Genomic DNA, 14,264 nt, shown 5'->3' with positions numbered 1-14,264 from the left:
TGCATTTCTTTACGGATTCATTAACATGCTGAGAGCCAAATCATGTGGCCATAAACAGTCACCGTGACTTTTCATAGTTGCTAATGCTGCAACCATTATAACATTTTTTCAATCAACTTTTGGAAGAAAAAGGCATTATCATAAACTCAAAACCTGATTTAATAACTGTTTTCACATGAAATATAACAAAAATATTATTTTATATAGCACACTTTATGTGATGTTATAGTGTGTTGCCTCTTATTCAAAGAAAACAGAAACAAAAGTAATAACCAGACTTGATCTAGACACTTAAAAATTCACAAATACGTGTAATTTATAAAAACACAGGAAGTAAGAGTATAGTTCTAAGATAAATACAATATTTAAAATTCTATTTTTTTACTAATTTTAAAATGAATTAGTATATAGTGTGACTGTTATAGATTTGCTTATGTGAAATGGTAGGAAAAGAGTTGGTTTTGTCCAACTTTATATTTAGGCCAAATTTAAATTATCGTTTAACACATCCAGAATATTCCTCTCTATCTTAGGACATCAATTGTATATATTTTAATACCTTCAATTCAGCAGGAATTTATATATGGCACATGGTTCCTTAATTACTTCACACATCTTTTAACCAAAAATGTTAAAAGCTAACATATATTTAGCACTTGCCAAGCACTAGTTCACATTTTTAGTGTGCATGTGTATTTATAACATTTAATCCTCACAAAAACCTTATGAGGTAGGTTTTGGTCTTGTTATTATTTTAATTTTATAGAATTAAAAAAGATACAAACATGTTGGGTAAGTTGCCAATCATTTCACAGCCACTGAGTGGTAGAGTCAAACTCCAAATACAGTGGTCTGATTACAACCAAAGTGCCTTCTTGTGAAGCTAATTGAAGAGTAATTTTTTTTTCTATCCCCATAGTAATTTTTGGAACAGAGACTGGGAGAGTCAAATTTAGACTCCCCTCAGCAGTCTCCTTTTACTCTTACAAGGTACCTTTTGAGCATAACTTTGAATTTCCAGGAATGAAAAGTCTCTGATATTAGAAGCAATATTACAGTTATCAATAAACTTCTAGTAACCATGTCAATCTAATAATTATTTGTAAAGTGGATACATTAAAATATATAAGATAAATATGTTGCAAACATCAAAAGAAGGAAATAATTATATGAAATACTTAAACTCATGGAGATATATAGGATATATATATATATATATATATATGTATGTATGTATAAAGGTTATAAGTGAACCAGATATTTGATTAACATCCTAAAGACAGAGTCAAATATAATCAGAAATGATTCTCAGGCAAAAGAAGTTCTCAGAAGAAAGCTGATTTTTACTAGAACAGAACAAGTTTTTCAGCACCTCATAAATATAGCAGTGAACCATATTTATTTTAGCACATCTACTGTAAAACCAATATTCTTGATCCAACTAATTGTCACAAAGTTAATTACCATAACTTTCAGTTTTCAATTCTAAAATTATAAGCACATAAAATTTAAGCTCACTTTCAAATAATATTTCAGTAACATGGCTTTTAACTTAAATAAGAACTTGTCATTGCAGTGTTAGAGGTCTAGAATTTCTGTGCAGAATTTGTGAAGGTGATAGTTTTCATTGTTTACTAGAAGATAAAAATGCTTTGACAGTTAATAGAGAACTGATATGTCCTTTTATGCAAACAAAGATATGGATTAAGGGCTTCTATCTCAGTATATGGCTGCTGCTCCATCTCCTTTCATCTGTGAGATAAAATCATGTGGGAAGAGACATGATATTCCAAGAGAACTGTTGTTCATTTAATCCAACAGAGAACACTTTTAAAATTTACTGACCAGTAACATAACGATTTTAAATGTTTATTTCTCTATAGCCTTAGCCAAAGGATTTCTGAGAAATTTTATTTTTCTCTTGGATTAATAGAGAAAATAATGGAAAGATTGCATCAGTTTTGTTTTTTAATTCAAATCCTAAAACATTTGGTAATTTGTAACAAATATTTTTAATTCTTATAAAAGTTAAAGATTGTTGCATAATCTTATCAAGGAAAATTATTAATGCTGGCATTTATGAAAATGTGTGTAATCTAAAATATGATGGATCTATAGAGCTCTGGTGGAATAAAATTTTAAATAAACTTCAATCAAATATACCAATCCCATAATGTTTATTTTTAATAATAGTTTTATTATAACATGACAGAATGATAATTCCATCACATTAATTATAATTTTATATTAATATTTGCATAGTTTATAAGCAGCATTTTCATTATAATTTTATATTAATATTTGCATGGTTTATAAGCAGTGTTTTCATGCTATTTTATTTTCTAGGAATAAACTCTATTATGTAAATGTATTTTAATCTAGATTAATAGGGTCATTCATGTGTGATTTGGAAAGTAATTATGTTACACATAATTTAAATAGAATATTACTTTTAGCCTTCCTTACCATATACCCCACATAAATATACAATATTTCACTGATTTTTGGAAATGATGGCCAAAATGATCACAAAAGTTTGCTCTTACTGTGGATAATATTTCTGGAAAAATACATACTATGTATCATATTTAATTATAGTTAAAAGTCTGTTTAAAGAATTCCTTAATACAGAAAAAAAAATGACCTTTCTAAATTAATTCCAGCAGAATAACAACAAGAAAAAGATTTAGAAGGCCATCATTTTTATTTTAGAAGATTTATTATCATTGTCACCTTCATATTGAGTTGCTTTCAAAGGTATCTCTGACTGTCATCTTGGCTATGACTTCTGATGTTAGGACTGCCTCCTGGCCCTAATTTACTCCTGGAATGAACTGCTATAAGTGGAATGTAAAAATGGCCAAATCCCTAGATATCCCCCTAAGGCAATCTAATTTGTAAATACAGCATTGATTCTGCTCTAACAGATTCTTTAGTAAGAAGTAAACATTTTTTGCCAAAGCCGGTTTGGCTCAGTGGTAGAGCGTCTGTCTGCGGACTGAAGGGTTCCAGGTTCGATTCCGGTCAAGGGCATGTACATTGGTTGCGGGCGCATCCTCGGTGGGGTGTGTGCAGGGGGCAGCTGATGGATGTTTCTCTCTCATCGATGTTTCTGGCTCTCTATCTCTCTCCCTTCCTCTCTGTAAAAAAATCAATAAAATATATTTTTTAAAAAAAGAAGTAAACATTTTTGAGAGTGGTATTTTAGTTGTTCACAGAAGCATGAGAATTAGGGAAGGAAAGAAGTAAACAAGTGCCCTATAAAAGGAGGTTGCAGTGAATTATATAAGTACTAGAGGCCCAATGCACAAAATTCATGCAGAGAGTAGGCCTTCGTTCCCCCAGTGGCTGGCTTCCTTCTGGCACCTAGGACCTGGACTTCCCTCTGGCTTCCCTCGCAGCCCTGACTTCATCCAGAAGCATGGCCTGTCTAATAATATTATGCTTTTATTATTATAGATGTTTCTAAATAGGTTGGCGTATTTGTTTTAATTACTGTACCTTTTTACTTGTCTACATTTCTAGTACATAGATCTAAAGTGTGACTTAATATTGGAGTGTCTTGGAGAGAAAAGGCCAAAATGTATACCATTCTTGCTTTATGTGTTCTAGTCAATCTCTAAAACAGGCGTCTTCAAACTACGGCCCGCGGGCCACATGCGGCCCGCAAAGGAGTCTGATCCGGCCCACCAGGTTTTTTGGGCAGTGAGCGCAGCCGAGGTGTTACAGTAGGAATTAGTAGTTCATATAGTCTGGCCCTCCAGCTCTCTGAGGGACCGTGATCTGGCCCCCACTTTAAAAAGTTTGAAGATGCCTGCAACAACCAAGCTCTTAATTGTTACTTAAGGATCATGTTTATTCCTTTGAAGTTTCAGAGAAAGTTTTTCATTATAAAGTTCCAGTCACTTTAAGACATATCAGCATAAATTTTTAGCAATTAAATTTACCATACGAAGCAATGACAGTCTGCAATTCTTGAAATTTAAATTATGCTTCATCTGAAAACAACAGAACTCTAAACCTGAGTTTTTCAATTAGTACTAATGTGATATAATTGCAAAATTAGTCCAAGAGATGTCTGAAATTTTAGAAATAAATTATGCTAAGAAGGAGTTTCACACTTAAGAATACCAATTCATCTCTTGCATACACTTGTGAATCAAATGCAAGCAAAACTATGCTCTCAGTAACCGAATACTAATTCAGGTCAAATATACAATATGTTTCACACAATAAAAAGAATTATTAAAATGAGCAATGAAATTATTTATCTTCATGCTTAACAACCAATTCTAAAATAATAATAAAAAATCAAATGGAGACTCTAATGAAAATATTTTACTTTAAAACTTAACAGTGACAATAAACTGCATGTAATCTAAATTTACAAAAGCTGAAAAATAAAAATTTAAAACATTGAGAATTAGGAATCACTAATTCAATTAAATGGCATGTATATTTGCCTCGTGAGTTAATCATTATGCATTTAATATGTATATATTGTGTGTTCTTTAATTTTCTTTTATTTGGTTTTACATTTATCTTTTAAATTAATGAAAAGATTAAGATGTATAATGACTAATTTGTTGGAGTACATCAATGCCAAGCAACCCTTGCAAAGTCTTAACATGCCCAATAAATTAAAAAATGGAAACATTTTTTTTTTTTCACTAAATTGTATTATTTACTTCTCTGTACTTAAGGTCTTTTTTTTTTTTTTTTTTTTTTTTTTTTTTTTTTTTTGTACATGTGATGCACCCAAAGCTGACTGATGTAAATATTTTAAGTGGCTTGAAGAAGTGAACCCAGGACGTTTAACACAGGAGGAATATCTATCTGCCATGGTTTTAAGTGATATAAAGAGCAAAAATTCACTACTCTCCAGTTCCCAAATCACTGCACCATTTTATATGTATAAGCTTTATTCTGGTCTAATTTTCTTCATAATTAAGCCCTTACCTGATGTGTCTTTCCATCATATCTTTTCATCACACATGCTATGCAAAACCACCACAATCATAAATAATCTAACCAGCATAAATATCCAGCTTTTTGCTGAAAACAACAGAAATGTATGTACTGAGTTCACTATAATTCTCTGGATTATATTCTAACCTGACCCTAATGTTGTGTGTGTGTGTGTGTGTGTGTGTGTGTGTGTGTATATATAATATATATATATATATATATATATTTTTTTTATCTCCTTACTAACTCTCCCATTTTCCCTCAAGTTCATCTTTCCAAACTGGCTATATCCTTTTCATTCTATTGAAAGAAACTTATCTTGGACATGACTGAAATAAATAGAAACAATTCCATAAGAACTCTCTCAACTTCGTTCTGCAGTGCCTCTAAATTTTATATCATGACCATTTAATGCCCTGACCTTTTTTAGCATTTTCTCAAAATCAGAATACTACCTGCTAGCCCACATCTATGTTTAGTGGTTGCTTATACAGTGAGAGAGTACACTTTGCAACTTTATTTTGAAGTCATCAGAAGATGTCTTCCTCTACAGAGTACCTATATAAATAAAATCCTAATATGCAAATAGACCAAATGGTAGAACAACCAAATAATCGGTAACTATGAAGCATGCTGACCATCAAGGGGGTGGGTGCATGGAACATGGCTGGTGTTGGCAACAGGCAGCAGAGTGCATGAGGACATTAGCTATGGTGGGATGATGGAGCAGGTGAGCTGGGGCACCAGACCAAGGCAGGACTCCAGTAGCTGTCACTGGGTGAGCTTTTGGTGGTTACTAAAAAGTCTTTGCTCCCACATACCGTGGTCCCACTGGCACTCGCACCAGTGCCAGCCCCGATCGCTTGGTGCCATCAGTGGGTCTGAGCAGTAGCTGCTGGCCCCTATCACTCCTCAGGGCTTCTCCACCTCCCCCTGCTCCTAAGGGACGATCTGGGCCAGCAGCGTCTCTTGCATCACTGAAGACACCAGCCCACTCACACCCACAGCTGCTGCTGGCTCCAATCCCTCCGCACAGTCAGCGGGGACCAGGGGCCAAGCGGGAGGGGCTGGGCAAGGAATGGGCCAAGACTTGCCCCCATGGCCACTGTAGCCTTGGAGCCCACAGTTCCTTCCAAGGTGCGTGAATTCATGCACTGGCCCCTAGTTCAAATATACAATAAAATGTTTAAAAAGCAAATCTTTTAGTTTTTTATTTAATTTTTTAAAAACATTTTTAAGTCTTTTAGTTTTTAAGTATCCACACAGAAACTATAATTCCAAAAACACTACTTTGACCATGTGGTTATGGCTTTACTTTGCTCCTCAATTCTCACAAGTTCAGAAGATAAAAATATAATAATGGAGATGGGATGAAGGGTGGAGAGACTAGGTGTCAATGTGCTAGACATATCTGGTATTCATCTCTAACTCCCCCAGAAATGTTGCAAATTTTATAGTTGGAAATAACTGCTTTACACAGACAGATTAATTTCTATAAACATAACTGACTAGGTTATTTTAACCTATTCTTCCACACAAACAAAAAAGTAAAAATGTTGAGTAAAATATTTTATTCTAAATTATCAACATTTTATTTTATTTTATTTTATTTTATTTTATTATTTTATTTTATTTAGCATTGTATATCATACTTTGTAACCATGCTGCCCTAAATCCCTCCTGGATTTTATAGTATAGTATTAGTGACTGGAAAAGTTTACCCAGTTTTCTTTTAATAAAAACAGCTAAAAAGGACAATGTATTAATACATAATGGAAGACTATTATGTATGGAGGGTTTTTTTGTTCATAATAATAACTACCATTCAATAAATATTTCTCTGTACCAGGCACCATACTACATTGTCTCATTTAACTTTTAAAAATATTTTTAAAATTTATTTCTGAGAAGAAAGGAGAGGGAGAGAGTAATAGAATCATCAGTGATGAGAATCATTGATTGGCTGCCTCTTGCATGCCCCCCACTAAGGATCCAGCAACCTGGGCATGGCATGTGGCCTGTCTGGGAATCAATCCCTGACCTCCTGATTCATAGGTCAATGCTCACCCACTGATCAATGCCAGCCAGGTGAATATTTTATTCTGTAAGTTTCATTTTAAATATTTCTTCAGAAATCATAGACTGATGTTTAAATAATAAACAAAGCTATTGTGTGTTCCCTGTGGTGTTTAAGCATATATCCATCACCTAATACTGAAGTGCTGTTATGGAAACATTTTGCTGATAAATAAGCATATGTTTTTCAGGAAACATTATCTGTAATTGTATAGTTCACTGTTATAAATCATCCACTCACATCTTTATTGCAATTGTCATTGTTTAATAGTTTAATTTATTCTATCCTGAAACTTGGTTTCAAATACTTCAGGCAAATATTTTCATACTTACTGACTTTTATTCACATCAACCACATTTTACACAAAGAATAGAAGGAAGTAATATGGCATACAATGCCTGATTCATCACAAGTTATTTAAATGTCTACCTCACAACATGAAGATGGTAAATCATTTAAAGTAACTCAACCAGTTCCTTTACATAATAGAGAAAACAAACAGAATATGTGCATGTTATGAAAAATGAAAAGGAATAAGATAGACACTTATTCCTTTTCAGAAAAAAAAAAAGAGATAAGGCTAAAAAAAATGTATGAAAAAGAAAGATCACTGCCTATGTAACCTTTAATAACAGTAGGGGGTAAAATTGAGAATGATGGCTTTCTCATTTCCCTCCAGTGTAATCTCACTATTTAAAGTTCACTCTGCTTCATGTGAATAATGTATGTAGCCTGACATTCCAGGACAGGAAGAAATAACATAAGCCACAGTTTAATAAGCATTAAGTGAACAATACCATTTCTTATTATATTAGAGAAGAGGAAGTAGAATTTATCAAATTGAATCAGTAATTATTAAGCTTTTAAAATATCAAGGCTTAGATTAAGTAAAGCCAATATTTTGCTACTTAATTATCAGGAAAAAAACATAAAATATTATTATTTAAATGTCAATTTTTTCCATTTTACATATTTTTAGAGTTCTCTTAAGCCTGAGTTTATCACACGTAGCAAAAACTGCCCTACTTAAAAAAATTCTGTACCCCAAGTAAATTAATAATTAACAAGACACACAAAAAAACCACCAATCACAAGACTGTTTCTAATATTAAAGATCATTAGGAAAGTAGTGTAACACCTCATGTATCAAGTACTGTAAAGCAGTAGGAATACTTAGCATAAATAACTTTCAAAATATCTGAAACTTCCAACTTAACTTAAAATACACTTTCTTTTATATGTCCCAATACTTGTGTTTTATATTAAGTTTTACTATTAAGTTTCTGTAACTTGTACTTTTGTGTCAAATTATTAGCTATCCTTGACAATTGAATTTCCATATACATTTGGAAGTCAGTTTTCCTATTTTCATTAAAAACCTGCTGTTGCTGAAACCGGTTTGGCTCAATGGATAGAGCGTCGGCTTGGGGACTGAAGGGTCCCGGGTTCGATTCCGGTCAAGGGCATGTACCTTGGTTGCAGGCACATCCCCAGTAGGGGGTGTGCAAGAAGCAGCTGATTGATGTCTCTCTCTCTCATTGATGTTTCTAACTCTCTATCCCTCTCTCTTCCTCTCTGTAAAAAAAAAATCAACAAAATATATTTAAAAAATAAATAAAATAAAAAATAAAAACCTGCTGTCATTTGTATTGTGATAGCATCTGTTTATACATAAATTTGGAGGAAATCAATCTTTTATAATATTGACTCTTTCCATCTATAAATACATGCAAATACATCCATTTATTTAGACAATCATAACAAATCTATACTATGTCATTGTTCTCCTTATACATACCTTTTATATCTTTAAATTTATATAATTTTTTAAGTTTATCACCTTTCCACTTTTCTCATTTAAAAATCCCTCGTGGTGACATCTCATGAAGCTTTCAGATGTAGTTATTTGCCTATCCACATTCAGTACATACTGAACATGAGAAATGAGAATTTATCATAGTGCCATTTCTCTATTTATATCCCACCAAAAAGACTATTCTCATAGTTGCATAGTTGAAGAAACATATGGGCTAGGGACATTTTTAAGAAAACTAGATATTTAAATTATATTAGAAACAAGGATCTTGATTAAACATTGAAAGCTTGATTTAAGCCCAGGTTTTTATTATTTCTTGCTGCTTTTACTATATCTCTTTAAAATGTTCTTTTCTGCCATTTAGAGGCCCAGTGCACAAAATCTATGCATGGGGAAAGGGGGTATTCCTCAGCCCAGGCTGTACCCTCTCCAATAGGGGACCTCTCAGGGGATGTCTTTAAAAGTGATTTCCAGCCCCTGTTAACTTTATGATTTCTTGAATCTGAACAATTAAATACTATTATAGTAGCCAATAGCTCTCTGCCGCCCTCCTGTAGCTGCCCCACCCCCATTCTCCCTCCTCCCCACATAGCTTGCTGCCCTGACCCCTCCTGTAGCTTTTCACCTCCTGCTTCTTGTAGTTTGCTGCCCCACCCTCTTGCAGATCCATGATCTGGTATTTAAGCAGTTAGTCATTATGCTTCAAGGCATAACAAATAATTAGCATATCACTCTCTTATTATATAGGATTAAGCTAATAATATGTTTTAATGGGCAACTAGAAGAAAATATGCCATCTATTAGAAAAAAAACTCATATAGTGGAGCATTATTATGACTGTCTTGTCTTGAAAAAATGTCACAACTGATATACAAATCATATCATTGAGTCAATAGAGTGATAATTAGAATATGAAAAATGTCAAAGTAATAAATATGCTTACAGTGTGAATGGTCTCCTTATTCTTTACTGCTCATAAATAATGATGTAATAATACTCTGCAATAGCAGATAAATAATACACAATCAATTTAAAAAATAATCCTAATATTAATTGAATAACACTCTATATAATTTTTATACTAATATTTCTTACAAAGACATTTTGACGTCCTACTTTGTCCTTGACTAGTAAAAACTGAGATATTATCTCTTACCATATTTTATCTGCTTCACTCAACCATGACTCAAAATTTTTGTATTCAATGTTCAACAAATGTATAATTTATATCTTCAAGCATATTTACTTCATATACAAAATCAGTTAATAAGCTAATATATTTGTTAAGTTTGTACTGGCTTTTTCTGAATCAGACAAATGTAAATAACTAATATTTCAAGGTAATATCTCAGATAGAAAATAAATGTTTGATTTAATCTATAACATTATTCCATGCAAGGCCTTCCTAATGCTTTTTTAGTGTATTATTGTCAAAGGAATTAATTAATCATTGTAGCTACCTATATAGTTTATCTGTATAGTTAAGAATGGAGGGTTTGGAATACTAGAAGACATGGAATAACAGAATTAGTTTTTATGATTAAAATATTTAAATCTAATTATTTTTATTATATTTGTGATTTCATATGCAACATAGATAGAAGGCAAGGCAAATTACTATGATCTTTCAAGAAAAATTATTCCAATGAGTTTAACCAATTTATATTTTAGATTGTATTAACCTAAAATTTCAAGTAATATCACCTTTGACATTACTGATTTATCTGAGATAAGAAGAAGCAAAGATGAATTAATGAAGGCAGTATGAAAATTCTGACACTTTACTTCACAAAGGCAAAAGAAATAATACAGTGTCCATAATTCCATATTTTTTTCAGTTCACAGATAATATTTTTCCTTAAAATACTACCTTATAAATTTAACATTTATAATCATTTTGAGGATATTATGAGAATAAAAGCAAATATTAACTGTCTATAAACTAAAACATGTTTCTAAAATGTATATTATAACATGGACTAATATGATATTTTAAGATATATGCTAATAACTTTAAAAACATATGTGACTCATATACAAAAATAATATACTGATGATATCAATATAATTTTTAAGGTCAGAAACATAAATAATTCCGAGAAAGGACAACTCACACTATAAATGATTCACTTTTTCAACCTTCAGGTCTTAACTTCAATGACACCTCCCAATAGAGCAATTTTCTGATTTTTCTTTCTAAATATAAGTTTCCTGGCCCCTTGTCAGTCTATTCCACATGTTATTTTCAGAGTCTAGAAAAATACTTCATATACATTAGTGATATGATCAGCAAAATTTCCATTTGTTATTCCTGTAAAAAATGACTCATGAATTCACCAGAATAGAAAAAAAAGTAATAAAATTGTGAATATGTAATATGGATTTAGAGATATCTTTAAGTGGCATATTTTAAATGGTAATGTATTGCTACTTTTGAAGTTATTTATGCAAATGTGGTGAATATTGCTGAATGTTTTACTATAAGTAGCATTTCTACTTTATTATTTTGCTTTTCTCTGCTCTAGAAACTACTCCAAAATATATCTCCCAAGTTAAAATTTAGCAAAGTATAAATCCCACACCAGATTTATATATTTCAAAATTTAGTTCTTAATGTATTTTACATGTGATTTACAAAAGAAATATATGAGTAAGGTCATTAAATATTCAGTATTTAATCAATGGAACACTTGAAAATAAAAGATAAATGCAAATCTGATGTTACACTTCACAATTTATTCAGTAATTATTCAGAGTATGTAAATTTTTACGGAAAAGAAATAAAAATAAGCCAGTTCAAAATGAAATATCTTCTTTGTGCAACACTTTCAATTGTTTCATTATAATTTGAAACATTTTAATAATGTCAATTTGAAAGAAACCCAACTTGGAAAATACATTGAAAGCTGTAATAATTGAAAGAATGATTTATGGTCTTGAACAGGTTAAATTCAATGTATTGTTATGAGCTAAAAACAAAATTGCTAAGCAGGTAGTTTGTTACTAAAATATATGCATTAAATATCAAAGTAATCAAGCTCATTAGGAGAACTACACTGATTGTCAGAAAAACTTATTGGTTCTTGTTAATGTTCTAAAGAGTTTCTTTTCCTGTAGCATTAAATTATTGAGCATCTGAGTAGAAAAAATGAACAATAAATAAATGAATGCAAAGATAAAACTCCATACACATTAGTTCAAGAGATTTCTGTTTGTGCCCAAAAGAATCTAAATTGCATGAAAAACTAAACCACACGCTTCAGGAAAATATTAAATAGGAAACCCCTAACCACGTGAGCATCCAGACAGTCTGATCAATCATCCTGAAGCAGCCCAACCACAATTCAAAATCTCCAGGAAGAAAATCCATTGGGCCAGATCATAAGTAGAAGTTGTCACTTAAACATATTTTAACAAACATAAAATTTGAAAATGTAAAGATAGTTTTATGTTTTATGTTTTATTTAGGTATTTAGGTACCATAAGTATTAAATTATTAATGATAATACTAACTTATTTAATAGATGTTTAGCACTCTCCTAAACATTAAATATTATCTCATTTAGTTTTTTTACAAAAACATTAAAAGGTAGGTACTATAATTATTCCTATTTTTTCCACAGGAGAAAAGAAGAAGCAAAATTTCTTACATAAGTTGCCCAGGGCACATAATTTAGTGCAGGTTCTCATTTTTCTAAGAAAGGAGTAGCATGCAAGAAAAGCTAGTATTGCTTCCACTGTCACACTGGCAGGAAAATCTCCTGACCTCACATTCAGTAGGCTTTAAGTGGCATCACCCAGACATAAGATCATACAGTTGTAGTCTGTGTGTAAATAAGCGCCATTTTCCCACCTGACTCCTCTCTTATGCTGATTATCAGTCTTGATATTTCCCAGGAAATAAGTAACACTATATATGATATATACAATGGGGTCACATTCACCATTCTTTCACAAATTGAAATTCTCTATTAATTTAAAGCAAAAATAGCATATACATTAGGTAATATCAGTACCTAGTATTCTTTCTCTCCCATGAAAGTAAGAAGATTGTATATAAAAGTTTCAAGCATTATAAAATATAAGGTTTTTAAAATGTTCTTTGTCAAAGGTAGTCTTAAATAACATTATCTGAGACTTGACTTTCGTTTCACTTCTTAAGGTACTTAGTCCTAGTATGACCAAATCAAAATTGTACATGTCATCCAGAGTAACCTCTCATCACCACAGTCACAAACTGGATTGTATCTTTTTATTGTTATGCCTAACTTTCCCATTAAATTTGTATTATTTTTGGAAAAATTATATTAAATCTCTGTTGCCTAGGACAGCACTTGATTGGTGTTTATTATTAAATTGAAAATTTATTAATTTGTGGTGTATTCTTAATTTATTCAGTTGTTTATTTAACATTTACTAAGTAGCTATTACTTTAGAAGACAACCTTGGTGCTTGAAGGTAAGATGAAGTGACTGTAAGCTGGTTTAGGGAAGATGAATAAAACAAAATAAATTAGTGAACTAACTATGGAAATATGAAGTAAATGAATCTAATCCACAATAAACAGAATAAAAAGTCCTACCTAATAAAGAGAAAATATGCTAATTAACCATCACACCCTCACAAAGATGGCAGCCACCACAGCTAATAAGGAGGGAATATGCTGACTGTGATGCCCTCAAAGATGGTGGCACCCATAGCCACAAGATGGCGGCACCCAGTCCCCTCAGTCCCACCTGGACACCTACTTCTGGAGTTCTCCAGTCCTCTCAGTCCCCCAGCCACTCAGGGACAGCTCAAGGCATAGATAACCAGGGCCAGTTTGAGGCTTGCACTGCCAGCAGTGGCAGCAACAGAGATGTGATGGGGGTGTCACCTTCCCCTGATTGCAGGGTCACCTCCTGCCCTCAAGGGCTCCTGGACTGTGAGAGGGGGCAGGCTGGGCTGAGGGACCCCCCTCTCCAGTGCATGAATTTACATGCACTGGGCCTCTAGCTTTTATATAAACACTTTTGTTTTTAAGGTTGCGTTATATTTGTGGAAACTTTAGAAGAATTTAAATGTTTATCTACATTTTTTACTGGGAAAACTTTATCTTTTAAAGTTTCTGCATTCTTACTTAGTCCTTTATAATAAATTAACTTCATTTATATTTATAATTTGAGAAACTGATTTTATACTTAAATTGCACTATAATTGATTTACAAAGATAAGTGGTCTTAAGTGGTCCATTCAGATTGATGACATTCTTCAGTATATTGTTGAAATAAATAAAGATTTATATTTTTCTTAATAATAACAAATTACTCAATTTTCCAATAGACATAACAAAAGATTATAGATTCATACATACGTATACAGACACATAATCTTTATAACCCTTCTTTATTCTTTTTCATGTCC

General features: G+C 32.1%; 1 long non-coding RNA gene across 1 annotated transcript in view; it reads right to left on the bottom strand.

Moving 5' to 3' along the window:
• Positions 1-2,767: 2,767 nt before the first annotated feature.
• The window catches only part of LOC118705955, a 190,861-nt gene continuing 179,364 nt past the window's right edge, over positions 2,768-14,264 (bottom strand). The window contains exons 3-6 of the long non-coding RNA XR_004983866.2: positions 12,113-12,118; positions 5,878-5,886; positions 3,380-3,383; positions 2,768-2,779 (exon numbers count right to left, since the gene is read on the bottom strand). This is a non-coding gene — a long non-coding RNA (uncharacterized LOC118705955). The remainder of the gene's footprint in view (positions 2,780-3,379; positions 3,384-5,877; positions 5,887-12,112; positions 12,119-14,264) is intronic.

Source organism: Pipistrellus kuhlii, unplaced genomic scaffold (assembly GCF_014108245.1).
Source record: "Pipistrellus kuhlii isolate mPipKuh1 unplaced genomic scaffold, mPipKuh1.p scaffold_m20_p_5, whole genome shotgun sequence".
Lineage (NCBI taxonomy): Eukaryota > Metazoa > Chordata > Mammalia > Chiroptera > Vespertilionidae > Pipistrellus > Pipistrellus kuhlii.
The sequence above is the reverse complement of the archived record's forward strand: the minus strand, read 5'-3'. Positions and strand labels throughout refer to the sequence as shown.